Raw genomic sequence first — 27,490 nt, forward strand, 5'->3', positions numbered from 1 at the left:
ACTAGTTCATCACCTTGCCCCATGGGAGATATTGGGAACAGTCTTCCATTCACAATCTGGTAAAAAGTGAGATACATCCCACCTTCCTCCACTCATTGCTGAGTGGGACAAGCTGAATCAGTTAACCGCCCATGGTTTTTTATTTCTATAAAAGAAACCAAATCAAGTGTGGAATGTATAAAGGGAAGAGTAAGATAGTTTGAACAATTTAAGTGGTGTAGAGAGGTAATTAAGTTTTGATAACTTTAATTTTTGTTAGAAGTAGCCATGACAATCTTTAGGAAAGTTTTCAACAATGCCTTCCCTTATAACACATTTATACAGATGGAAGACAGCGAGGGTCCATCAAGAACTTCTTTAAAGGTGGGAATAATAATTAAAATAAAGAGAAGACAGTATGCAATGTGAGAAGCATGTGAGGAGTTTGGATATGTTCTGTTCAGCAGTCACTCTCATTTCTCTTTTGCTTGGCTTCAGAACCTTAAAACCTTTTGACATGACCATGTTGTTCATTTCTTTCATTCATATTTACATATATGTTTACAAAAATACCTTTATGGAATCAAAGGTGCAAATGTGCAAAGAAACAGGTTCTGAAGATGATGCTAAAAATAATGACACCCATAAACTAGATATTTGCTCTCCTTAAGACTTCCGTCTGTCACACTATAAAGCTAATGGTTCTTAAATTATCTCAAAATGTAGTTGTAATGCTTGTGTGAACAACAATAAAGAACAAATATAAACATTGTACCACTGAGATATGTATTTGGAGAGGCATTAAAAATATGTACACTTAGTTTATTTAATGGTTGAAAAGAAGACCCAGGACATACATAAACATTTAAGACATGCTTACCACCACTATTCCAAAGTAATATGCTGCTGTCTGTTACTATCAAACTCCAAATAGGTGTCCAGAGAGAGGGAGAAAAATAAAGGTATATTTAGAGTAAAAGGTAAATCACATCAGTGTTTTCTCCAACTTTTCTACTTCCAGTGCAGTGAGGAAAAAAAAAAAAAGTTGAACTGAATTAACAGTACTCTCAAATTAAATGTATTCATTTCACACATTCATTTAGCAACACACATACACACATACATACATCCACACACAGGGTCTCACTTATAAAGAAAAAATAATCCACACACCTGTTTCATTTTCTACAATTTTTTTTTTTTACTTTTTTAACTTCTTGCTTTTTCCATTGCTTCAAATCAGAAGAAAACTTAGTCAATTGAGTTTGAAACATATTTTAAATGTTATTAATATAATTTTAGGAATGTACAGAAAGATAAAGAAAATGTATCTGACTCTAGAAGTACTTACATCTACTTAACTAGTGTGAGAATTATGATAAGGATTTAGCCTGTTAAGAGTTGCACAGATTAGGACCAGCCATTGTTATCTGGTAATATAATCAATACAGTTGTGGTTTTGCTAGGCTATCAGCAGGTGCCTAGCCATTCTTTGTTTCCAGGAGTGGTAGTGTCTCAGTGAGGGCTAAGAAGGCTAAATTTGAATTATTTCAAGTACTCAAATACCCATGCAATGTTATTTCAGTACATGAAGTCTAGGAAGCTAGAAACGGTGCATTTCATTATCAGTAATTTTGAAAATTTTTATATTAAAAATTACCAAAATGGTCGGGGCTACCACCCACATTTGAATGAGTTTAGCTATCCTGTTTGGCATGTATCCCCAGCAAGAGAATTCAGTTGAACTTAACTTGAGGAGAAATATCAGAATTTTCATGCTGTCTTGTTCTTTTTTAGTATGCAAGTGTGTAGGCTCTAGAATCAAATTATCAGGGTTCAAATTCTGGTTCCAGCACGGAGCATTTTGTGTCATTTATTTAGCAAGTCATTGATCTTCCCCAGATCAGTTCTCTCTTAAGTCAAATGGAAGTGAGAATACATCCTTGGAGTGTTATAGTGAGGACTAAATGCTTAGTATCTTGAACAGCATATAAAGGTTAATGGATATAGATTATTGTTATATATAGTACATGCATGTATAAGTAATAATTGCCTTTAGTAAGGCAATTAGTGTTTAACAAATATTTACAGATGGCTCCCTTTGCAATGCAATGTCAAGAAGCACAGCAGAACAATGAATGTTTTACAGGATTGTCATTGATGTGTTAAATCAGGGAGGGAAGTCTGTTGAATAAACAAATAAATAGGGTCTAGAAAATGAAAGGGTTTTTTGGCAATTTTTGGTCCAATCTTTGACAGGTTGTCAATTTTAATTTTCATGTAATTATTTGTTGTAGAAAATGAATTTTTAGTATATCACAAAATTATTTAAAAATTGAAGATTTAATAAAAAAATGGATTTTAAAGGCAGCAGTATTTCTTTCTAGTGACTATGCTCATGTCCTGAAACAAATAAAGCCCATGACTCGTGTAGACATTTTTTTCTCTACATGAATCACAAGCAAGCATTGAGAACTATTTTTGTTGCTTTAATCTAGCTCATGAGAATGATTGGATTATGTTTTGTGATCTGTTAAGAAAACGCATGTACACACGTATAGTGTAGGGCTGAATTAAATTATTTTATAAGAAATACATGCTCTAATTATTTAGAATTTGGAATAGGTAGATAAAGAGCCTGTTACTGTGTGATATTTATGTGGCTCTCAGTGTTTCCTATACATTTCCTGATTTAATCCCGCAACAATTCATTGAAATAGGTCCTTCTATATAACTCAATTCACAGTTAAGTAAGGCACAAAGACAAAATTTGAGTTCATGCACTCTGCATTCATAAAAAAGAGAAAATAATGAGCAGTTTTAAAAGCCAGTTTTAGCAGGTGAGGACTTTCAAAAGGTCATTGGCTTTGGTAATTAGTTTCCGGAAACTTCATGGTTGTAGTTACACACAGTTGTAGAGGTGTTCATAAAATTGTAAAAGGTTAACTGGTAAGACTAAATAGACAACAAAAATATTTTTTATATTTTTAGACAAATAAGAGGTATTGGTGAGGTCAGCATTACCATAGACAGCAGAATGCGGGGTACTGGTTGGTATGAGCCAAGAGAAGCCAGAAGAGAATGAGGGGCCAGTCCCTACCAGGGAAGAAAATGGGAGAGGGCAAAAGGGATGGGGAAAGAAAAGTAGAGAGGTGGAAATGGTTGTTTTGATCTAAAAAGTAAATTTATAAATTTAGCACCTGTACCTTTATAGCTTGGCAGAGGTCTGAGATTTTTCCTATGCAATTATTTTACTAGTTTGGAATGGTAATTAAACATTCATGAAATGTTCTGTAAAGTGTAAGACAATTTACATGTATTGTGGATATAATAAGTATATTGATGATATATGGGTAATTAGATGTTTTTCATAGTATATATAATTCTATAGTAAGGACTGAAGACTATAATACTGAATGAAGATGTCAAGAAACCATGTGGCTACCTGGTTAATAAGATAACAATGTACCTGTCAAAATAAAATCAACCACCAGATAGATAAACAGAGCAAAAGCAAAGCTCATTGGTTAAGTATAGTTGACAGATGGGTGGTGGTATTTGTAATAAGAATAAGGAGGAAACAGTATTAAGTTTTCAAGAATCTTAAGATTATATACAAATAATAAAAGTAATAAAATCATTATGATAAAACAATAGGAATAAAAGTAATAAAAGACAATATACTAATAATAAAGTTAACATTTATTTATTATTTTTTACTATGTACTAGACATCATGTCAAGCTGTTCTTAAGTAGTTACAGGAAATCCATGATATATTTAGTATCACTATCTTCTTTGCAAAAACAAAAGGTGGGTTTTTTTTTTCAAAATTCATCAAGATCATATAGTGGTGATTCTACTAATATCAAAGTGTTGGAATATATATAATTTACTATATAATCATTACATTGGAAGTATCCTAGACCATAGCAACACAACAAACGATGTTTTAACTATAAAATGAAATATGCACAGTGGTTAACAGTGGGGATATTTGGCCAGGCTGCCTAATTTTAGTTCCAGTTCTATTACTCGCTGAGTGATCCTAGGCAAGTTATTTATCTACTCTGGGCCTTAGATTTACTATTTCTAAATGGGTATAAAATTAGTGCCTACTTGATTGTATTGATGTAATGGTTAAATAGTCTAATATGCTTAAAGTGCTTGGAAAACTTGATTGTATATAGAAACCAATTTAAAAATGTTAGCTATTATTACCTGTTAGAATTGTAGAGAATTGAGATTAGATAAAAAGAGAAAATATGTTTCTATATTATTTTGTTCGTAGACCTAACATGAAGCTACATAAAAGTTTTTTGCATTTTAAAAAGACTTTTAAAAAACATTTGAAGCACCTTTAACTTCTTTTACTTTTCACTTTTTTTTCTCAGTAGTTCATATGGAAATAATATAGTACTTTACTTTTTTTTAACTTTTCTTTTTTTGTTTTTTTTCCAAATGAGAGGAGGGGTGATAAAGAGACTCCCGGATGTGCCCCTACCAGGATCTATCTGGCGACCCCCATCTGGGACCGATGCTGGGGCCAAGCTAGCAACCAAGGCTATCATTAATGCCTGAGGCAGAGGCTTCCAAGGAGCCAATCTAAGTGCCTGGGGCTGATGCACTCCAATCAGTCCAGCCATGGCTGTGGGAGGGGCTGTGTGTGTGAGAGAGAAAGAAAGAGAGAGAGAGATAAGAGGGAGGGGTAAAGAAGCAAATGCAGATATTCACTTCTCCTATGTGCCCTGACTGGGAATCGAAACCAGAACATCCACATGCTGGGCCAACACTCTACAACTAAGCAAACCAGCCAGGGCCAGTACTTACTTTCAAAGTTTTTGTAACTCAAACCAAGGTCTCCTGCAGTCTGATATATTGGAAGCAAACTTTATTTTAGCATAAAATTTAGTTCTTTGCAACACATGCACTCAGCATCCACCAGTATTGTGGTGACCTTTCTCCTTATTTTTTGTGCTGTTCTCTCCACATGGTGTTGATTTCTCAATGTGTATTTTGCCCTCAAGGCATAAAATATATTTCATAAATTATTTCTTTAAGTCAGTCTAAACTTCCAAAGAAGATCATCTAAAAAGTCTTCAGGGTCGAATAATTTTAATATTTTATATGATGTGAATTTTAATGTTTTTGTTCTGGTTGCTTCTGACAGTAAGGTGATATTGGAAGAATCAAGAATGATGCTGCTAGAGTAGAGTAAGAGCTGTCTCATTTCCTCTTTTCATGCTTTCAAGAAATGAACTGGCTGGAAAGAGAGAAATGGAAAGTTGTATAAAACTGCCTGACCAGGCAGTGACACAGTGGATAGAGCATCGGACTGGGACACCAGGTTTGAAACACCAAGGTCGTCAGCTTGAGTGTGGGGTCGCTGGCTTGAGCATGGGATCATAGACATGACCCCATGGTCACTGGCTTGAGCCCAAAGTTGCTGGCTTGAACCCAAGGTCACCGGCTTGAGCAAGGGGTCACTCGGTTCTGCTGTAGCCCTCCAGTCAAGGTACATATGAGAAAGCAATCAATAAACAACTAAGGAACCACAATGAAGAATTGATGCTTCTCATCTCTTTCCCTTCCTGTCTGTCCCTATCTGTCCATCTCTCTGTCTCTCTCTCTTTCTCTGTCAAACACACACAAAAAAGTTGTATAAAACTATCTAAATGGTGAGGGAAGATGAAATGCCTTAATTCTCTAGTTGAGTGAATTTTATCATATTTTAGGTAAGCTAACAAAAGGGTGTCATATTGACAACTATGTAATGGGATTGTCCCCCCCTCTTAAATTCTGTAGAAACTTTCAACTTCTCTTTAACAAACTAAAGGAAATTACATTTTCTGCAATATCCTTAGCATTCTGAGCCAAATATGTTGAGTTCTAGGACTACATGAAATGTAGAGGGAATCAGGGAGACCAAGGGAATAACATCCAAGAAAGGGTGGGAGTAGATGCCCCTCCATCACATTAACCCCTCTTCCCTGCTTTGTTCCCTGCTCAGTCTTCTCTTCCCCCTTTTTCTTTGAAATTTTTATTACAGAAAAACTTTATGTAGGCATTGATTTGATCAATTATTTGCCCTATGAATGGATGAAAGACAAGAAATATTTTGAAAACTTGAGTATTTTGCATTATACCAAAGGTTCTGTGGATCCTAAATGCATTTCCAATCACTGAAATGTGTATATGAGAAATAAATTTTAGCTCAAGGCTTCTGTTGTTGGTCTTTGTTGCTATTGTTTTGTTTGTAATACAGGGAGCTGCCCTCTTCCTTTAAACTAGGCAATCAGGCAGTAAATACTGCTAGTTTTGTCACCTCAAGGGAAACAGTCTTTTGTAAGTTAAAAGTGAAAACTGGCACAGCAAAACCAAAACAGTTAGGAAAGAACCATTCTATGCTTTTTGTTCAGCTCTTCATCTGTTTTCCAAATGCCTGTTCCAACCTTCTCTTCTCTCCTCAAATACCCCTTGTCACCACCTCTCTTATCGAGCTCAGCAGAGCCTGGCCTCATTTTTCACTGAGAGTATAGAATGCTCATACTGGGAGAGCCATGACTTCATGCTATAAAATCAGAAAAAGTACCTGAATTTATTTCCCAGTTCTCTATCTGCCTCCTGTCCTATGGAAAAATGTCCCTAGGTTTAGAATAAATATGGAACTTCTGTCCAGACTGTGGATCACAACTTTTTTTTTAAAGGATTTCACATATTGATCTTTTTCTTCTCATTTATTGTCAGCCTTTTCTTTTCTGTTCCATCCTTCATTCCAGTCTTTAATCTCACTCAGGTTTCTCCTACTGTTGAAGAGTTGTGGGGAGCAAGCGAGTAAAGAAATATTAAAATATCCCTTGGTGCCTCACTGTCCCATAGTCCCTGTCCTGTCTCCCTCCTTCTCTTTGAAACCAAACTGGATGCATCCAGTTCCATACTTGCCACTTCAGCCCACCTCAGGCCGTAATCCCACCTCTCTGGTCTGTGTTAACTGCTCTCACCAGTGGCACCAGAAATCTCTAGGCAGTTCATTCCCAAAGGCACTCCCATTTGTCTTGTTATTTGACAGAATTTAACTAAGCACTTTATCTTATTTGAAACCATCTTCGTCTGAGGCTAAGAGGTGATGGGGTGAGAGACTTGAGAAGTTTGAAAAAGCAACTTTGGAAAACAAGAAGGAAGGATGAATAAGTAAACTTGGAGTAGTGAGACTGTGCAAACTTGTTTTAATGCTTCCATTCCCACTGCCCAGCCCCACTATCACTCATACATAAATGCACTTACCCATGTCCTTTATCAACTCCGACTTCTGTCCTTTTCCTTACAAATGGATTGTTCTTCAGAGGTCTGTGCAATTACTTCTTGTTCTGTACTCTCCGTCATGGCATCTCACCCAGCCCCTCATTATTTCAGCGCTCACATGTAGGTTGATGACTCCCAAATCCATGTGTCTAATCCGAATTTCCCTCTGAGCCTATTATTCACATACCAGTCTGAAAGCTAGAAACAGACATTTTAAGCTTTAAGTGTTTAAAGTGGAATTCATCGTTCTCTTCCACTCTGTACACCTGGGTTCCTTTTGTGTCTCTTATCTTAATGAAGTACACCATCATCTATCCGGGTGTTCATTATAATTGAACCTTCATTATCTTTACTCTCAAATTCAATTGATTTCTAAGTGGTAGCAATTCTTTCTAAAATATTTCTCTGAATTCACCCACATCTCTTTATCCCCCTTGTCGCTGGCCTAGTTGGGACCAGCAAAAACACTTTAAAAGGTGAGTGTAGGAGTATCATCTTGATACTCCTTTCCCTAGCTGCCAGAGTTGATTATTCGTAGTGTTTCTCTGAATAGCACACTGCCCTTCCTAAATCTATTCACTGGACTCACAAACCTTTAGATTGAAGTGCAAATTCTTCAATATGTCTTTACTGTATTAAGCTTTTCTTTATTCTTTTTTAGAATTATTGTAATTTTTATTAAATTAATTGTTGGTGACATTGCTTAATAAAATTCTATAAGTTTCAGGTGTACAGTTCTATACTACATCATTGTATTGTGTGTTCACCACCCCAAGTCAAGCCTCCTTTCATTACCACTTATCCCGCCTTTACCCTCTTCTATCTCCCCCCACCTGCTACCCCTTTAGTAATCACCATACTGTTGTCTGTGCCTATGAGGTTGTTTTAATCTCTCCACTTTTTTCACCCAGCATCCAAACAAATCCCATCTAATAGCTGTCAGTCTGTTTTCTCTATCTACGATTCTGTTTCTATTTTATTTGTTAACTTATAGCTCATTAGATGCCACATATAAGTGAAATCATATGGCATTTTTCTTTCTCTCACTGCTTTCTTTCATTTTGTATGATACTCTCCAGCTTTATTTGTGCTGCTGCAAAAGGGAAGACTTCCCTCTTTTTTACAGCTGAGTAGTATTCCATTGTGTAAATGCCCCATGGCTTTTATATACATTCATCTACTGATGGACATTTGGGCTGCTTCCAAGTCTTGACTATTGTAAATAACACTGCAATCAACATTGGGCTTCATATATTCTTTTGAATCAGTGTTTCTGGAAGACAGTTCCATTTTAAATTTTTTGAAGAAACTAGAATAGTTCCACAGAGGCTGCACCAGTCTGTATTTCAACTAATAGTGCATGATGGTTCCATTTTCTCTACATTTTGTCAACACTTGTATATTGATTGATTGATTTGATAGTGGCAGAGAAAGGGACAGATAGGGACAAACCGACAAGAAGGGAGAGAGATGAAAAGCATCAATTCTTTGTTGCGGCACCCTAATTTATGATTGATTGATTGATTTCTTATATGTGCTTTTACCTGGGCTGGGGGGGCTACAGCAGAGAGAGTGACCTCTTGCTCAGCCAGCAACCTTAGACTCAAGCTAGCAACCTTTGGGCTCAAGCCAGTGACCATGGGGTCATGTCTATGATCCCATGCTCAAGCACTCAAGCAAGCAACCTTGCACTTAAACTGGTGAGCCCATGCTTAAGCCAGATGAGTTACCTACAGGTTTTGAACCTGGATCCTCTGCATCCCAGTCTGATGCTCTATCCACTGTGCCACTCCCTAGTCAGACTGTTGATTTATTAATGATAGCTATTCTCTCAAGTATGAGGTGATAATTTCATTGTGTTTTTAATTTGTATTTCTCTGATGATTAGTAACTGTTCAGTGTCTTTTCATATGTCCATTGTCCATCTGTACATCCTGTCTGGAGAAGTGGCTCTTTAGGTTTTTTGCCCATTTTTAATTGGATTGTTTGTTTTTAAGATATTAAGTTGGATAACTTCCTCATAATTTTTGCATATTAACCCTTTATCAGATGTAACCTTGATGAATGTGCTCTCCCATTCAATGGCTTGTCTTTTCATTTTGTTGATGGTTTCCTTTGCTGTGAAAACACTTTTTAGTTTAATGTAGTCCCATTTGCTTATTTTTTCTTTTGTTTCCCTTGCCTAAGGATGCATATAGATTGCTATGAGAAATGTCCAAGCCTGACCAGGTGATGGCACAGTAAACAGAGCATTGGACTAGGACTCAGAGAACCCAGGTTTGAAAACCTGAGATTGCTGGCTTGAGTTCGGGATCATAGACATGACTCCATGGTCACTGGCTTGAGCTCAAGGTCACTGGCTTGAGTAAGGGATCACTCACTCTGCTGTAGCCCCTAAGTCAAGGCACATACGATAAAGCAATCAGTGAACAACAATGGTATCGCAATAAAGTTTTGATGCTTCTCATCTCACTCCCTTCCTGTCTGTCCTTATCTGTCCCTCTCTCTGTCTCTGTCAAAAAATTAAAAAAAAATAATGTCCAAGATTTAATAGCCTATTTAAGTCTTTAATCCATTATGAGTTTATTCTTGTACATGTTGTAAAAAGGGGGTCTAACTTCATTTTTTGCATGTATCTGTCCAATTTTTCCAACTCCATTTATTGAATAGACTACCTTTACCCCATAGTATGTTCTTGCCTCCTTTAACACATATTGACTGACCATAAAAGTGTGAGTTTATTTTTGGTTTTGTTTTGTTTCTGCATTTTTTTTCTTTTTCTTTTTAAGTGAGAGGAGGAGAGATAGTGAGATTCCTACATGCATCCTTCTCCTGACTGGAATTCTCCTGGCAATCCCATCTGAGGTTGATTCTGAAATCAACCAAGCTATTTTCAGTGCCTGAGGTTCATGGGCTTGGACTAGCTGAACTATTTCCAGTGCCCAGGGCCACACTCAAACCAGTTGAGCCACTGGCTGGGAAGGGAAGAGGAAGAGAGGGGAGAGAAAGAGGGGGAGAAAAGCAAATGGTCACTTCTCCTGTGTGGCCTGATCAGGAATTGAACCAAGAATGTTCATACACAGGGCCAGCAATCTATCCACTGAGCCACCAGCCAGGGCTGAGTTTATTTTGGGGCTATTTTGTTTAATTGATCTATATGTCTGTTTTTATTCCAATACCATGCTATTTTGAATACTATGGCTATGGTATAGTTTAGTATCAGGTAGCATGATTTCTCCAAATTCTTTCTGAAGATTGCTGTGGTTATTTGTGATCTTTTTTTGATTGCATATGAATTTTTAGAATATTTTTTCTAGTTCTGTGAAATGCACCATTGGAATCTAGATTGGAATTGCATTGAATCTATAGAGTGTTTTGGATGGTATGGACATTTTGATGATGTTAACTCTTCCTATCCATGAACATGGTATGTGCTTCCACTTATTTGTATCTTCTTCAGTTTCTTTCTTCAGTGTCTTATAATTATCTGAATATAGGTCTTTTACCTCCTTGATTAAATTAATTCCTAGCTTTTTTTTCTTTTTTCATTCACTTGTAAATGGGACTGTTTTCTTAATTTCCCTTTCTGATAGTTTATCATTGGTGTATAAAAATGCAACCCAGTTTCTGGATATTTATGTTGTATCCTACTACTTTACTTTACTTATCAGTTCTAGTAGTCTTTTGGTGGGATCTTTAGGGTTATCTATATATAATATCATATTATCTGCAAAGAATGACAATTTTGCTTCTTCCTTTCCAGTATGGATTCCTTTTATTTTTTTGTTTTCTATGATTTCTGTGGCTAGCATTATATTGAATAAGAGTGGTGAAAGTGGACATCTGTGTCTTGTACTTTTTTTTTTTTCATTTTTCTGAAGCTGGAAACAGGGAGAGACAGTCAGACAGACTCCCGCATGTGCCCGACCGGGATCCACCCGGCACGCCCACCAGGGGCGACGCTCTGCCCACGAGGGGGCGATGCTCTGCCCATCCTGGGCGTCGCCATGTTGCAACCAGAGCCACTCTAGCGCCTGAGGCAGAGGCCACAGAGCCATCCCCAGCGCCCGGGCCATCTTTGCTCCAATGGAGCCTCGGCTGCGGGAGGGGAAGAGAGAGACAGAGAGGAAAGTGCGGCGGAGGGGTGGAGAAGCAAATGGGTGCTTCTCCTGTGTGCCCTGGCCGGGAATCAAACCCGGGTCCTCCGCATGCTAGGCCGACGCTCTACCACTGAGCCAACCGGCCAGGGCTGTGTCTTGTTCTTAATCTTAAGGAAAATACTTTTAACTTTTGCTCATTGAGTATGATATTGTCTGTTGGTTTGTCATATATGGCCCTTTTTTTTTTTTGAAGATGTTCCCTCTATTTCCACATTAATGAGAGTTTTTTTTATATGATAAATGGATCCTGGATTTTATTAAATGCTTTTTCTACATCTGTTAATATATATGTAATTTTTATCTTTCATTTTATTAATGAAGTGTATAATGTTTATTGACTTATAGATATTGTACTAACCTTGTGTTCCCAGATTAAATGCCTCTTGGTCATGGTATATAAAAGGTCATATAAAAGGTATATGACCTTTTTAATGTACTGCTGGATTGAATTTGCTAATATTTTGTTGAGCATTTTAGCATGTGTTCATCAGGGATAATGGTTATATTTTTCTCTCCTTGCAGTTTCTTTATCTTGTTTTGGAATTAGGATAATGCTGGCCTTATAAAATGACCTTCAAAGTCTTTTCTCCTCTTGCCTGACCAAGTGGTGGTGCAGTGGATAGAGCAGTGGACTGGGATGTGGAGGACTCAGGTTCGAGACCCCGAGGTTGCCAGCTTGAGTGCGAGCTCTTCTGGTTTGAGCAAAGCTCATCAGCTTGAGCCCAAGGTCGCCAGCTTGAGCAAGGAGTCACTCAGTCTTCTGTAGCCCCCTGGTCAAGGCACATAGAAGAAATCAATCAGCATACAACTAAGGAACTGCAACGAAGAATTGATGTTTCTCATCTCTCCCTTTCTGTCTTTCTGTCTGTCCCTCTCTCTGACTCTTTCTGTTTCTCCCACAAGAAAAAAAAAAAAAGTCTTTCTTCCTCTTGAATTTTTTGAAATAGTTTGAGAAGGATAAGTGCTATATTTTTTTCTTTAAATGTTTGGTAAAATTCACCTCTGAAGCAATCGAGTCCTAGACTTTTGTTTGATGGTAAATTTTTTGGTTACTACTTGAATTTTGTTAGGTGTGATCTGCTTATTCAGATTTTCTGATACTTTCTGACTCAGTTTTGTAAGATTGTATGTTTCCAGGAATTTATCCATTTTTTTTCCAGATTGTCCAATTTGTTGGTGTATAGTTGTTTATAATATTTTTTTTACAATTCTTTGTGTTTCTTTGGGGTTTGTTGTTTACTTCTCCTTTTTCATTTCTGATTTTATTTGTTTGAGTCCTCTCTTTTTTCCTAATGTGTCTGGATAAAGGTTTGTCAATCTTATTTATCTTTTCAAAGAAGTAGCTCTTGGTTTTGCTAATATTTTATATTGTTTTCTTTAACTCTATTTTATTTCTTCTCTGATCTTTATTATTTCATTCCTACTCATTTTGGGCTTTTTTTTCTACTTTCCCTAAGTGTAAAATTAAACTGTTTATTTGAAATTTTTTTGTTTCTTGAGATAGGCCTATAATACTATGAAATTCCTTCTCAGGAATGCTTTTGTTGTGTTCCGAACTCTCTTTAAGTTGTTGTATGTTTATTTTCATTTGCTTTAAGGTGTATTTTGATTTCTTCCTTGATCTTATTGATAACCTATTCATTATTTAGTATTATGCTATTTAGCCTTCATGTGTTTGTGTTTTTCAGTTTTTGAGCCTAATTTCTCACTGCTTCACTGCCAAGACTCTCTAAATTCCAACCACTTTGAACTTTTTTTAGGTTCCTGAGAGTATCATGCTCTTTCTCCTCCAGCAATTTGCGTATATTTTACTTTTAGATTTCCCTGGATGATTTCTGCTCTTTTCTAGTTCTCCATGGGAAACTTTCTTTGATCTTCCATGGCTAGTTTTGGTACCTAAGTGTTTTCCAAGAGAAAATTCCTTTCTTTTGCCCTTATAATGGAGTTTATTTGTCTGTATGTTAACTATCTATTTAGATAATTGATTCTCCATTAATCAGTAAGTTTATTAAACTCAGTGTGATAAGTTGAATGATGCTGGCTTCCCAAAGATATGTTTATATATTAATATCTTGAACTTGTGAACCTTATTTGGAAAAAGGGTCTTTGGAGATATAATTAACTTAAGGATCTTGAAATAGAGAAATCATTCTAGATTATTCTATTGAACCCTAAATCCAATAACAGACATACTGGGGATATTTGATAGACAGAAAAGAAGAGGACACAGAAAAAAGAGGGAGATGGAGACAGAGATTGAAGTGATGTGGCCAAAAACCAAGCAAGTGAATATGCTATTCTGTAATACCTGACTGACATTGATACTGAAATCACAATGAAATTTCATCAAACATGTAGCCATCTGAGAATGGTATAGAAGAGATGCATAACTCTGGTTGACTTTAAAAAAAAGAAGATAGTCATATTCAAACAAACTTATAAGATAAAAAAGAAAATACAATTATTGAATATGTTCCTTCTATAGTGATAGCACCACTTCTGGTATATCTTGCACCTGTTTAATATGTGGGCACAATATGTGTCCACATTTCAGTAGCTATTATGATAATTTAGAAGAGGCTTATATTTAAAACTTTACTAATTTATAAAATATTTATGGTTGAGTAAATTAATACAACCCACAATGGAATACTCCACAGCACAATTCATAATATAAGTCATTTTGGAAGTATAGATTGATATATTTCAAGGGGCTGATTATATTTCAGACCTGAAAACTTTGATTAGTTTTATTCTCTAGCACAAGTTTTCCTTTGAACAACTCCTCTCTTTTTGAAAAAAGTTTACCTTGCTTTACCTATGTTCATTTTAATTAGTGGTTGTGTAGCAGGAATTCTGGGAAATAGATTAGGAAAAAATAAGAGATAAAAAAGATATGACAAGATTTATTTGGTAGAGGCATATTTTTTAGTGTCTTGGGAGAAAGTGTCTTACAGTTCTGATAATTATATAGCATTGTGTTTGATGAGATGGTTTCACATTCTTTATAGTGCTAAATTAATTATATTCTCTCTTGTTTGTACTAATATTATAGCCAGCTTTGGAATTTTGAACTTTTCTTTCTGATGTTTCTATTGATTAGTCACCTAATTTTGACCTTCTTTCATTTCAGTTCCCATTGTGTTCAACTCAATGTTAATACATCATTTTTAATAAAAGAGAGTTTAGTAGCTATATTCAGCTTTAAAAAGATGTGAAGAAATATTAGAGGGAGTTGTTAAATTGGGCCTTTTTACATAATATTATCTGCATAATGGCATCTAGTAGTCAAAATACCATTTGAAAATGTTTCTATAAATAGACAAAAATAATACATGCTATTACACAATGACTTGTGTCATAATATTTAGATGTTAAAATATAACTTTCTAAGTGCCATCACCTAACAAAAATGTGTCCATGGATGTTGTGTTAATCATTATTTATGAGGAGTTATGTGCATATATTTGTAAGCAACTTATCTGACTTGATCAGTAAACATATTTTTTAATTGATAAGACTTTATATGATTTTTACATTGTTTCCTTGAATATCTCCAGTTCTATATTTCTAATACTTAGGGACACATCCCATCTTTGTCAGGGTAATATGGTAATATATTTACACTGAATAATTCATCAGTTCTCTGTCTTTCATATATTATACACACACAAATATACACTAATTTCTGCAATATTTTCACATGGAAAATATTTTTATTTTAGTAATGCAATGTAGTGATTCTTACAGAATCTTTAAGAAATGAATTCTTAAAATACTTTAAAGTACAGCAAGCAGATATTTGGTTTTTTAATGTAAAATAATAATTTGTATATGTTTGTTAGAATCTTCTCATTCATTTTATTAGTTTTTTTTCAATGGAATTTTTTAGTCAGGTAGAAAAATCCTGTTAATTTATACTTATAGAATAAAACATTTCTCTTTTTCCATAACTGTTTTTTAATTTTTTATTTATTTTTTTACTTATGGCTGATTTTAGACTGTGGTTTCCTTCTAGAAAGTGTGACATTCAATATATATGCATATACATACATGTATGTATATGAATTTTCCCCTTGTCAGGAGTGATAGACATATGAGTGAACTGAAAGGACATATTGATTAATATTTCATTTCTCAATTTAGCAAACATTCTTTTGTTCCCTGGTTTATTAAGTTGAATAAATATAAAATATTGAGCCATGACTATCAACAACATCACTTAGGGGCAGTGAATAAGAATTATTTTATTATTTTTTACCATGGACCCAGGCAAAAAAGTCATAAAATAAAGCATAAATGGTAAATAGGTCTTTCAGCTAACTGGTGGTGAATATTTGAGGCTGACATATGTGTATTTCTAGAGTAACATAAATAAGCAATAAGCTTCCAGGTCCTACCATCACCAAAGCAAAATGTTTACGATCACTTATTGTCATTTCAGGTACACATCTATGAAGTTACAGGTTTGGGGATTACTTTTCAAAAAAATTTTTTTTGTGTGTGTGACAGAGACAGAGAGAGGGACAGAGACAGGCAAATAGGAAGGGAGAGAAATGAGAAACATCAGTTCTTTGTTGCAGCTCCTTAGTTATTCATTGATTGCTTTCTCATATGTGCCTTGACTGGGAGACTACAGCAGAGAGAGTGACCCCTTGCTCAAGCCAGTGACCTTGAACTCAGGCCAGTGACCTTGAGCTTCAAGCCAGTGACCTTTAGGCTCGAGCCAGTGATCATGGGGTCATGTTTATGACCCCACGCTCAAGACAGGAACCCCATGCTCAAGCTGGTGAGCCCACGCTCTCAAGCTGAATGAGCCTGCACTCAAGCCATCAACCTCGGGGTTTAGAACCTGGGTCCTCCACATCCCAGTCCAATGCGCTATCCACTGCACCAATGCCTAGTCAGGCTTACTTTTTGAATTTTAAGGTTGCCGTAAATGCTCGCTTTAATCAATATAAAATATCATGAATGCCTAGATTTGATTTTGATGATTCTTCCCTAATTTCTGTTTCATATAGCCTGAATGGTAGTATTCTGAGCAGTATTAGGATTGGATATGTGTACAAAAATTGAATTTTAAATCTAGAGCATAATATTATAAATTCTTCACCACAGTGTACAGCAGGTATACATTGAATTGCTGTTGACTGATGATATATTTGTCATAAAATTATGTTCCATTATTTAAAATATTTATCACTAATAATTAATGTCATCTGTGAGTGTCTTCTTAGAGTTTTCAAGTATCGTATTCCAAATTTGATTAGTTTGTTAAATATGCATTCCATTTATCCAGGATTTGTTGAAATTACTGTTATTAAGAACAAAATATAATTAATTGGTGGAAAATAATTCAATTCTACCACTGATTTCTAATATAAGCTAACCTTGATTTATTGCACTTCACTTTATTGTGCTAAGCATATGCTGCAATTTTTTTATCTGTTGAAGGTTTGTGGCAACCCGGCATTGAGCAGTGTATGGACACCATTTTTCCAACAGAATTACCTCACTTTGTGTCTTTGCCGTACTTTGGTAATTCTCACAATATTTGTACCATTTTTATTATTATATTTTTATAGTAATTTATGGCCAGTTATCTTTGATGTCACTATTGTAATTGTTTTGGGGTACTGTGAGCCATACCCATATGAGATGGTAAATTTAATTGATAAATTTGCTCCACAGAACAGCTATTTGCCTGTCTCTCTCCCTCTTCTTGGGCCTCTCTATTCCTTGAGATACAACAACATTGAAATTAGACCAGTGAATAACCTTATAATGATTTAAGTGTTCAAGTGAAAGGAAGAGTCTCAGGTCTCTCACTGTAAATCGAAAAGCAGAAGTGTGTAAGCTCAGCCAGGAAGGATGTTGAAAGCTGCTTAGGCTAAAAGCTAGACCTCTTGCTCCAAACAGTTAGCCAAGTCGTGAATGCAAAGGTAAAGTTCTTGAAGAAATCAAAGGTGCTATTCCAGTGAACACATAGATGATAAGAGAGAGCAAAATAGCCATATTTTTGATATAGAGAAAGTTTCAGTCATCTGGATAGAATATCAGACCAGCCACAATTTCCTCTGAAGCCAAAGTGTAATTCAGAGCAGAGCCCTGACTCTCTTTAATTCCATGAAGGCTCTGAGATATGAGGAAACTGTGGAGGAAATGTTTGAAGCTAGCAGAGGCTGACTCATGAGGTTTAAGGAAAGAAGCCATCTTCATAACATTGAAGTTCAAGGTGAAGCAGCAAGTGCTGATATAGAAGCTGCAGCAAGTTATCCAGGTCTAGCTAAAATAAATAATGAAGGTGGATATGCTAAACAACAGATTTTCAATGTAGAAGAAATAGCCTTGTACTGGAAGACAATACCATCTAGTACTTTCATAGCTAGAGAAAAGAAGTCCATTCCTGGCTTCCAAGTTTCAAAGGACATGCTGACTATCTTGTTAGAGGCTAATATAGCTGGTGACTTTAAGTTGAAGCCAGTGTTCAATTAAAATTTCAAAAATTCCAGGGCCCTTGAGAATTATGCTAAATCTTCTCTGCCTGTTTTCTATGAATGAAATGACCAAGCCTGGATGACAGCACATCTGTTTACAACATGGTTTACTTAATATTTTCAGCCCACTGTTAAGACCTGCTGTTCAAAATATATATGTATATATCTTTTAAAATATTACTGCTCTTTGACATTGCACCTAGGCATTCAATAATATTCATGATTTGTGCATGCTAACAGAACATTCATTTTGCAGCCCAGGGATCAAGGAGTAATTGGCTTTCAAATCATTTGAGAAATGCATTTTGTAAGGCTGTAACTGCCATGGATAGTGATTCCTCTGATGGGTCTGGGCAAAGTAAACTGAAAACCATCTGGAAACTGTTCACCATTCTAGATGCCATTAAGAACATTTGTGATTCATGAAAAGAAGTATAAATATCACCATTACCAGGAGTTTGGAAGAAGTAGATTCCAACTTTTATGGATGATTTTGAGGGGTTCAAGACCTCAGTGGAGGAAGTAAGTGCAGATGGTGTGGCGAGAACTAGAATTCGAAGTGGAGCCTGAAGGTATGACTGAATTGCTGCAATCTCATGATCAAACTTGAATGGCTGTGGAGTTGCTTCTTATGGATGAGCAAAAAACAGTGGTTTCTTGAGACAGAATCTACTCCTCATGAAGATGCTGCGAAGATTGTTGAAATGACAACAAAGGATTTAGAATCTGACATAAATTTAGTGAATAAAGCAGTGGGAAGGTTTGAGAGAGTTAACTCCTACTTTGAAAGATCTCTGGGTTTAATGCTACCAAATGTTGCATGCTAGAGAGAAAACACTCATGAAAGAGCCAGTCAATGCAGCAAACTTTATTGATGTCTTCTTGTAAGAAATTGCCACAGCCACCCCAGCCTTCAGCAACCATCACCCTGATCAGTCAGCAGCCATCAACAGTGAGGCAAGAACATTCACCAGCGAAAAGATTGTAACTTGCTGAAGGTTCAGATAATGGTTAAAATTTTTTAACAATAAAGTAATTTTAAATTAAGATATGCTCATTCTTAGATATAATGTTATTGTATACTCAATAAGGTATAATATAGTATAAACATTACTTTCATATACACTGGGAAACCAAAAATATTGTGTGACTCACTTGATTGCAATATTCCCTTTATTAGGGTGGTCTGGAACTAAACCTGTTGTAGTTCCAAAGTGTGTCTGGAGTGATTTTTCTTATTTTTCACTTTGTGTTCTTACTATTATTTTTGGTCTAAGTACATTGTCATATTTTGAATGTTTATAATATTTTTTATATACAATGATAAGGAATTTTTTTTTCTGAAATGCGAAGACAGACTCCCACATGCGCCCGACCAGGATCCACCTGACAAACCCATCAGGGGGCGATGCTCTTCCCATCTGGGTTGTTGCTCTGTTGCAACTAGAGCCATTTTAGCACCTGAAACAGAGGCCATGGAGCCATCCTCAGCACCTAGGGTCAACTCTTCTCCAATGGAGCTTTGGCTGTGGGAGGAGAAGAAAGAGATTGAGAGATAGAAGGGGGGAAGGGTGGAGAAGCAGATAGACGCTTTCCTATGTGCCCTGGCCAGAAATCAAACCCAAGACTTCCACACGCCGGGCTGACACTCTACCACTGAGTCAACCGGCCAGGGCCCAGGAAAATTTTTATTTTTTCATTCTTTAAATCTACTATTTGTTAATAGTAATCTTCAGGTTATAACGTAATACCAGATTTCTCTCTTTGGAAATTAGCCTTGGTATGTGGATTTATATTAGCATAGACTTTGCCCATTGAGTTAATATTTCATTCAGTATATAAAATATATATTCTAATTTAATTAATGAATTATTTTAGAAAATGTTCATTTTTTAAATTTTCCTGTCAAATCACAATCCTAACACATGCAAATCTTTATTTTTTAGAAACACACTGCTTTAGCAAAATTGTTTCAACTATTTGAAAGTGCTGAGCAAAGTATGAGAGACTATTGGGTTTATGACACTTTAAATGCATGTTTTCAGGCTCTTACCATAAGTTGAGACGCAGCTTTATTTAAAAAATAAAAAAAAAATTATTTCCATTAATAAATTAATTTTTCTTTCAGAGTCTTTATATTTGTTGGCTTTAGGATAACACTTGGAAACTTGTTTTAAGCAAGTTCTATAGTACAAAAAATTAATGCTCATATACCATGGGATTCTGAGTATAAAAAGTATTTTAAACCAAATATTGTTTTCCCACCTGCCAAATGTAAGTGATTGTCATTTCAAGAGGGATAAAATAATTTTGTCTAACTTTTTCATAAATCCAATGAAGAAACTAAGCCTAAGCTGTTATTTGGCAAAACCACACCATAAGTTATGACTTTCTGTACAAGCCTGGGCTGAATTTGTCTTAATTTTCCAGAGGTATAATGAAGTTTTCCTTATAACAATTATTGTTATTATAACTAGTGACAAGGTGCCACTAGTATTACTGTCACTTGGAAACGTCACACTGGAACCTGAGTTTGGCTTGGCAAATTTAGGATATTGACCCTCGTAAACTTTTCATAATCCTTCTTTGTAGGGAAACAAACAAATGAAAATGTGTAAAGTTTTCTTTTACATCATTTGTTGAAAGCATATAATATGTAATGTTGAATAGATTTTAGACTTTACATATATTTACAATATGTGATGGTTAATAGATTTTATTTATTTATTTATTTATTTATTTATTAAATTATATTTTTAAGAGAATAAGTTCATGTTTTTTTGTTTGTTTTTAGATTTTATTTATTCATTTTTATTAGAAAGGAGAGAGAGAGAGAGGAAAGAGAGAGAACAGGAGGAGGAGCAGGAAGCATCAACCCCCATATGTGCCTTCACCAGGCAAGCCTGGGGTTTTGAACTGGCAACCTCAGCATTCCAGGTCGACATTTTATCCACTGCACCACCACAGGTCAGACCAATGGTTAATAGATTTTAGAAAGAGAGAGAGAATACTAGTGTAGGGAAGGGCAGGTGTACCCTTCACAGTTGTGTTCCTAGAAAATCATGGGAAGTATCCTCTATTATTGGCACAGAAAAGAAAGAGTCAGGACAAGAAGTATAAGAAAGACATGTTTAGATAAAAAATTCAAGACTGGTGTCAATAGAGGAAATTGGAGTCTGGTGGAGGAATTGCTTTGTTGTTTGTTTTGAGTTTTTGGCAGAGTGTGGCAGTGGAGTTAATTCCAGTGAAAAACCTTGTGGAGAAGACATTAAGCTTTAAGCTGTAATATCAGTATCATAGATAAAGAGAATGAGAGTCTTTAGAAATTAAGGCAGTGCCTAGTTTTACCACTTATTGAAACCACCTAGATCACTTAGAGAATATTCTGCATGTTCCTCTTAGCATCTTCAGTCTGTTTTTAGATTTTGAAAAAAAAAGACATTTTGATAATTAATTAGAGATTAGAATATATTTGAAAGGATTTCTGAGGTCACTAGCACATACATATTCTGTTTAATTTTCAATGGTTTTCTACTATTGTTAATGCAAGAATATGATGGAGATTTTGAAAGTATACTGTATATTTCTTTCTTATTTTCTTTATTAAGTGAGAGGCAGATAGGCAGAGAGACAGACTCCTGCAATCACCCCGACCAAGCTCCACCAAGCAAGCTCCCTACCTGAACATGCTTTGCCCATCTGGGGCCACTGCTCCATTGCTCAACAATCAAGCTATTGTAGTGCCTGAGGTAAGGCCATGGAGCCATCCTCAGGATTTGGGACCAACTTGCTTGAACCATTCAAGCCATGGCAGTGGGAGGGGAAGAGAGAGAATGAAAAGGGAGAGGGGTGCAGAAGCAGATGGTACCCTCTCCTTTGTACCCTGACTGGAATCAAACCTGGGACTTCCATATGTCCTGCCAGAGCTTTACTACTGAACCAACTGGCCAGGGCCACTGTATGTTTTTGTATAAATACTGTAATATTATAGAGCTATGAGATTCCAAATACCTCTTATAAGTCTTTTAAATATAACTATAGTTCTATGATTTATATATGCATATATGTGTACATGTGTAATTATATATTAATAAAGAATCTCTTCTAGATTATGCTTTTATCCACTGAATAAAATTTGAGATTAAGGTAAATTTTACCTCAACATAAAAGATAGTGTCAATGAAATGCATCTTCTAGAACATACACAGGACTCTGATATCCTGTAAAAAAACTAGTCCATATTTTATTAAATAAAAATTCCATATAAGAGATGTTATTAATATTCTAGAGAAGTTGAATTGAAATGAAAACCTGGGATAATTTTGTAATAAGCACTTGATTACATTATAAAAGCTTTCTAATTTTGATGGAATTTGCAAAAGACATTTTTTATAGTTTTCAGATTATTAACTCATTATCCTTTCATTTTGTATCATCATCCTCTTATTACGTCTGTATTATCCTGGACCTTTATATCTTTTTACAAGTCTTACTGCCCAGTTCTTATTAATTTTCTGCTTCTTTTCTGGCCCCTCCAGGTTATTTATATACCTAAAGAATGAATCTGGTACCTACAATATAATGAATTTAGAATTCAGTCACTAATGACAAAATGGGCTGGGATGAAATGTGAGCCTTAAGGAGGACAATTTTGCTACAGTACTGTTTATAAAATAGAAGTTATAGAAAGTATTCTTCTGTAGAGCAGTGCCTTTCAGTCATGAGTGCAGCACCAGCACCTAGGGAACTTTTTAAATAACAGCAATGTCCAGGGTCTCACTTAGGTCAATCAATTTAGATTATCTAGGAGTGGGATGCTGTCACTGGCATTTTATATTTTAACTCCCAAGGTCATTCTAAGTGGTACTCAGAGTTGAGAATTATTACCCTAAATCTATAAGAGAACTTCATATGTCATATATATGCCATCCCTAAACATATACTGGGCGCTGTTCCCCAAAAACACTGGTAAACTATATTAATTCCAACATGGCTTTCACTTAAGTTTGCATAAAAAATATCACAGATTTATACCATATCACTTTAATATGTAAAACCAATTAGTATATAAATAAGGCAATGTTAAGAAGTTTGCACACACACACACACAAAAATAAGCATGTTTAGCATTTCCCCATGGATTTTATGACCTACTATAATCTAGTATGTATATTCATATAAGAGGTTAATATATCAATGCAGCACTTGGTTTTTATTAAAATTGTTTGTTAATCTGTTTTCAAATGGTCTACTTAGATAGCCCTTGTAAGATAAGCATATTCTGATGGAGGGGCTGGAACCCTATAGATTCATAAATTCTATAAAGATTATTCAAGTTACCTGTGAAATAATGTCTCCACCAAATTTCCAGAGATAGGCCACACTTCACAAATTAAGGGTACAGTCTGCCGCCAAACTGCTCTCACTTCAAACACCTGAAGCTCCAAGATCAGAGGTCTGAAGGGTACTCACTTCTAACTCACTAACCAGAAATTCAGGGGTTCCTGCTACCCACTAAGGTTCAGAAATTTACTAAATCTCACAGAATTGAGAAAAGAGCTATACTTATGGTACAGTTTTATTATAGCTGTCTGTAAATGAAAACTAGCCAAGAGGAGAGATACATAATGAGAGATTTGAGAGGGTTCCCAAAACGAAGATTCTGTTATCTTCTCATGGAGTCAAAACACGCTATCCCACTGGCCTAACAATGAACAAAATACTGTCAATAAAGGAAGCTCACCCAAGCTTGGCATCCAGAGGTTCCATTGAGTTCTCTTCCTAATTAATTAATTAATTAATTTATTTATTTATTTATTTGGTGAGAGGAGAGGAGACAGTGAGGCAGACTCCTACATGCACTTCCTTTGGGATCCAGCCAGCGAACCCCATCTGGGGCCAATGCTTGAATCAACTAAACTATTTTTAGTGCCTAAGGCTGAATGCATTCCAATAGAGCTATCCTTAGCACCCAGGGCCATTCTCATACTTATCCAGCCACTGGCTGTGGGAGGGTAAGAGAGAGTGAAGGGGGAGAGGGAGAGGGGGAGAAGCAGATGGTTGCTTCTCCTGTGTGCCTTGATTGAGAATTGAACCCAGGACATCTATACATTGGGCTAATGTCTATCCACTGAGCCACCAACCAGGGCTTCCATTGAGTTTTTATTTAATAGGAATGACTGAATCATTGGCCACCAGGATACAGTCCTGAGGTCAACTTCAATCCCCAGACATCAGGCTACCATTATATGTCTCAAAGTCTTTAAACACCTGGTGGTTTTCTCTGGTGTGATCAGTACCCATCCTGAGTCACATCCTTTGTTTAAACATCTAAGGGCCCATGAGTCATCTGTTGAACAATTTCTCAGGGCTCACTATGAGTAACAAAGACACTTCTATCATTTGCAAAAGTCAAAAGATTTAGAGGCTACATCTCAGGAACAGGGTACAAAAGCCAGTTATATTCTGTATTACACAACCAGGAAGGGATACACTTAGATCACAGCATTCTGGAACTCTGGTTATTTAATATATAATATAATACCCTTAAATTTTACTGAGGTTAAGTTATAATAAAAAAACAAAAACAAAAATAGAACATTTTCTTATTATTTATCTATTTAAAATGCTAATAAGAGTTTCCTTCCTTCCTTTCCTTTTTTTGTTCCCAAACAATTTAGGCCTAGAGGCATTTACAGGGTCTGGTATGGTAGGAATTACATCAAGGCGGAGGGAGCAGCAGTGTGCAAAGTGGAATGTTAACAACCCTACTTGGTGAGAGATGCCCACTCCTACAAGAGGACGTAGAAGTTAGGCACAGGTATTAGTTCCCAAGCAGCATGAAGGGGGTGTTCTTCCACGTATAGGGTATGGCCTTGCATATGCTGTTGTAGTCCAAGCAGGATAGAATAGGTTTCTGCCTATTTCTACCCAGAGCAGCATGTCAGCAAATGACTAGGACATCCATGCTTGGGACTAGCCAGCTTGACTTGTCAGGACCTTGGTGAATTGATGGAAACATTTTCACAGTAGTGTTTGGTAGGGGCTGTGATGGAAGATTGTTTAAATAAAAGGAATGAAACAAGTAAGTTTATTAAGGAAAGGATAGGCTAAATTAAAATGTTTATGTGGTACAGGAAAATAGCGATTACGAATTCTGAGATGTTAGGTCAGAACTGAAGATACCACTGTGAACTCATGTTTTGTATTACAAATAAAAATACAGATATGTTTGTGTACATGTAAAGCCTTTATAATTACAAAGGGGAAAAAAGAGCCATGCTACAGTGAAAAAATTTTGGCAGACAATACAATCAGTTAGTGATTAAAATGGCTACCAGTAATGGACTAAAATCAAATGGTGGGCCAGCCAGCAGGATGCCATGTGGTATTTTTGCCTAAGATTCATAACCTGAACTGAATCATATGAACCAGCAGAAAAATCCAAACAGAAATATAAAATGACTGGCCTACAATTCTTAGAAGAGTCAACATCATAAAAATCAAGAAAAATCTAGGACCTAATTCAGACCAAAAGAGATAAAGAAATATGACAACTAAATGCAATGAATGATGTTAAGATTAGATTATCTATCTGTAAAGGATATTTTTGGTGACAATTGGTAAAATTTGATAGGACTTGCAGTTTAAATGATGACAGATATTAACATACTGACATTGATGGTTGTATAATGATTATGTAGGAGAATGTCATTATTCAGGGTCATGCTATATCATGTCTGAAATTTATCAAATGGGTCAGGGCAAAAATTGGCAAGTACTAGCAACCATTCTAAAGTTTTAAGATTGTTTCAAAATAACATAAAGTAAAAAAAAATGCCCATGATGATATTATTAATTATGTACTGCATTCCCCATTTAGAAATATTTACTCAACTCTCCTATAAATCATATCTGAGAAATTTCTCTCAGAGATTAGAAAAAAATTTTTTCCTTTGAAGTTTATCCTGATAAATGGTGGGCTAATTTAGTATAACGTTTTTATTAAGAATTTTTTGGTGTAATCTCTTTACTCTTTTAGCATGTCTTTGTTTTTATTAAGGGTTAAGTTTCAAATTTATAGTTCCCATTTTTATTTCAATATAGATTTTGTGCTAAAATGCTGCAAAGGCATTTAGCAATAACTATATTGTTGATGTTTTCCCTCCCCCCCCCCCCTCAGTGCCATGCACAATATAAATGTTGAACAAACAGCTACTGAGTTAAATGCGTCCTACTGTTTTATCTTGCAGCTGAATTACATGAATATATGCACTTACAAATATCTGTCAAAACTAGTGTTTTAAACACTAGTAGGTGTGGGGTCTGTGTGTGTGTGTGTATGTGTGTGTGTTTATACCAACTTCGTAAGTTATAAAAAGGATAGCCTAGGCAGCAGAGTGATGGTCCAGGTTAGAAGATTGTCAATATAGAGGATAAACACGAAATGCACATAAAGTAGACACATTTCTGATCCCTAGTTCTTTATAGAGAACCCCAGAATTTAGTGGTCAGCAGTAAGGAATATGCTATTAGTAACAGAAGTAAAGAAAGCACATGCATGGCTGTGTTATTGTTATTGTTATTATTGTGAGATCTATCCTCTTAAACTTTTAAGAGCACAATAGTCTGTTATTATCTTGCAAAACTGAAATATGATTCCCGCTGAGTAATAACTCTTCATCTTGTCTTCCCCTAACCCCTGGCAACCACCATTCAACTCTCTACACTGCTGTGCTGAGTGGAGTTGCACCAGTGCTCCAGGATCTATCTACTCTGCCATCTAAAATCATTCCTTCATTCTCAGGCATGCATTTCCCTCTGTATATTCAGTATGCTAGGCTGTAGAAGCCCAGGCCATGGCCAGATAAGTGATGAACCTTAACCATAAAAAATAAAAGTACAGAATGTGTTTTCATGTAGTAGTTCAGACAACATAGTTAACAGGAAGATCTGCAGATCTGAGGATGTTGGGAGGCACATGTAATGAAGGAACAAGTCTGTCAGTCATGACGTTACCTTGTAGGGAATGAGTAAGAAGAGCTTTCAGTACACATGTTTCTAGTCCAGTTAAATCTGCTTCCTCAGAATTCATGCCTTAATGAGTTTTTAAGCTGGTTCATAAATTTGCATATGATTCTACAAATTCTGATATTTTTTCAATGCCTTACTCACTGGCTGGGAGGCAATGCATCATAAGATATTTTGTGATCATCTGCTTATTTGAGGAAAAATACAGTCCTTGGTAACGTAAGTTATTTTTCATGAATTTATATCTCAAATTGACTGTAGAGTGTTGATTATGGTAACCCTACTTATGACTCCTTCAAAAACACACAGTCACGCATGCGCGCGCGCACACACAGAGAGGTATGATTGATGTTTAGTGCTTATTGCTAGTAATAAAAGGACAGCCAAAGAATCAAAAGGATTGGGATAAGAAAAAGGAGGCATTAAAAATGAACACGAACAATTTTGGAGTTACTAAGGTTCATACTAAATGAATTAAAATGCACAAGCAAACAGATGAAATCCAAGAATCATTTTCTTAATC

At 35.8% G+C, this 27,490-nt stretch overlaps 1 protein-coding gene and 1 pseudogene across 2 annotated transcripts in view; both read left to right on the plus strand.

Moving 5' to 3' along the window:
• The window catches only part of GALNTL6 (polypeptide N-acetylgalactosaminyltransferase like 6), a 1,118,979-nt gene that overhangs the window by 5,851 nt on the left and 1,085,638 nt on the right, over positions 1-27,490 (plus strand). The window lies entirely within an intron of this gene.
• LOC136389748 (tigger transposable element-derived protein 1-like) lies at positions 268-18,952 on the plus strand (annotated as a pseudogene).

The sequence above is a fragment of the Saccopteryx leptura genome, chromosome 1 (assembly GCF_036850995.1).
Source record: "Saccopteryx leptura isolate mSacLep1 chromosome 1, mSacLep1_pri_phased_curated, whole genome shotgun sequence".
Classification (NCBI taxonomy): Eukaryota; Metazoa; Chordata; class Mammalia; order Chiroptera; family Emballonuridae; genus Saccopteryx; species Saccopteryx leptura.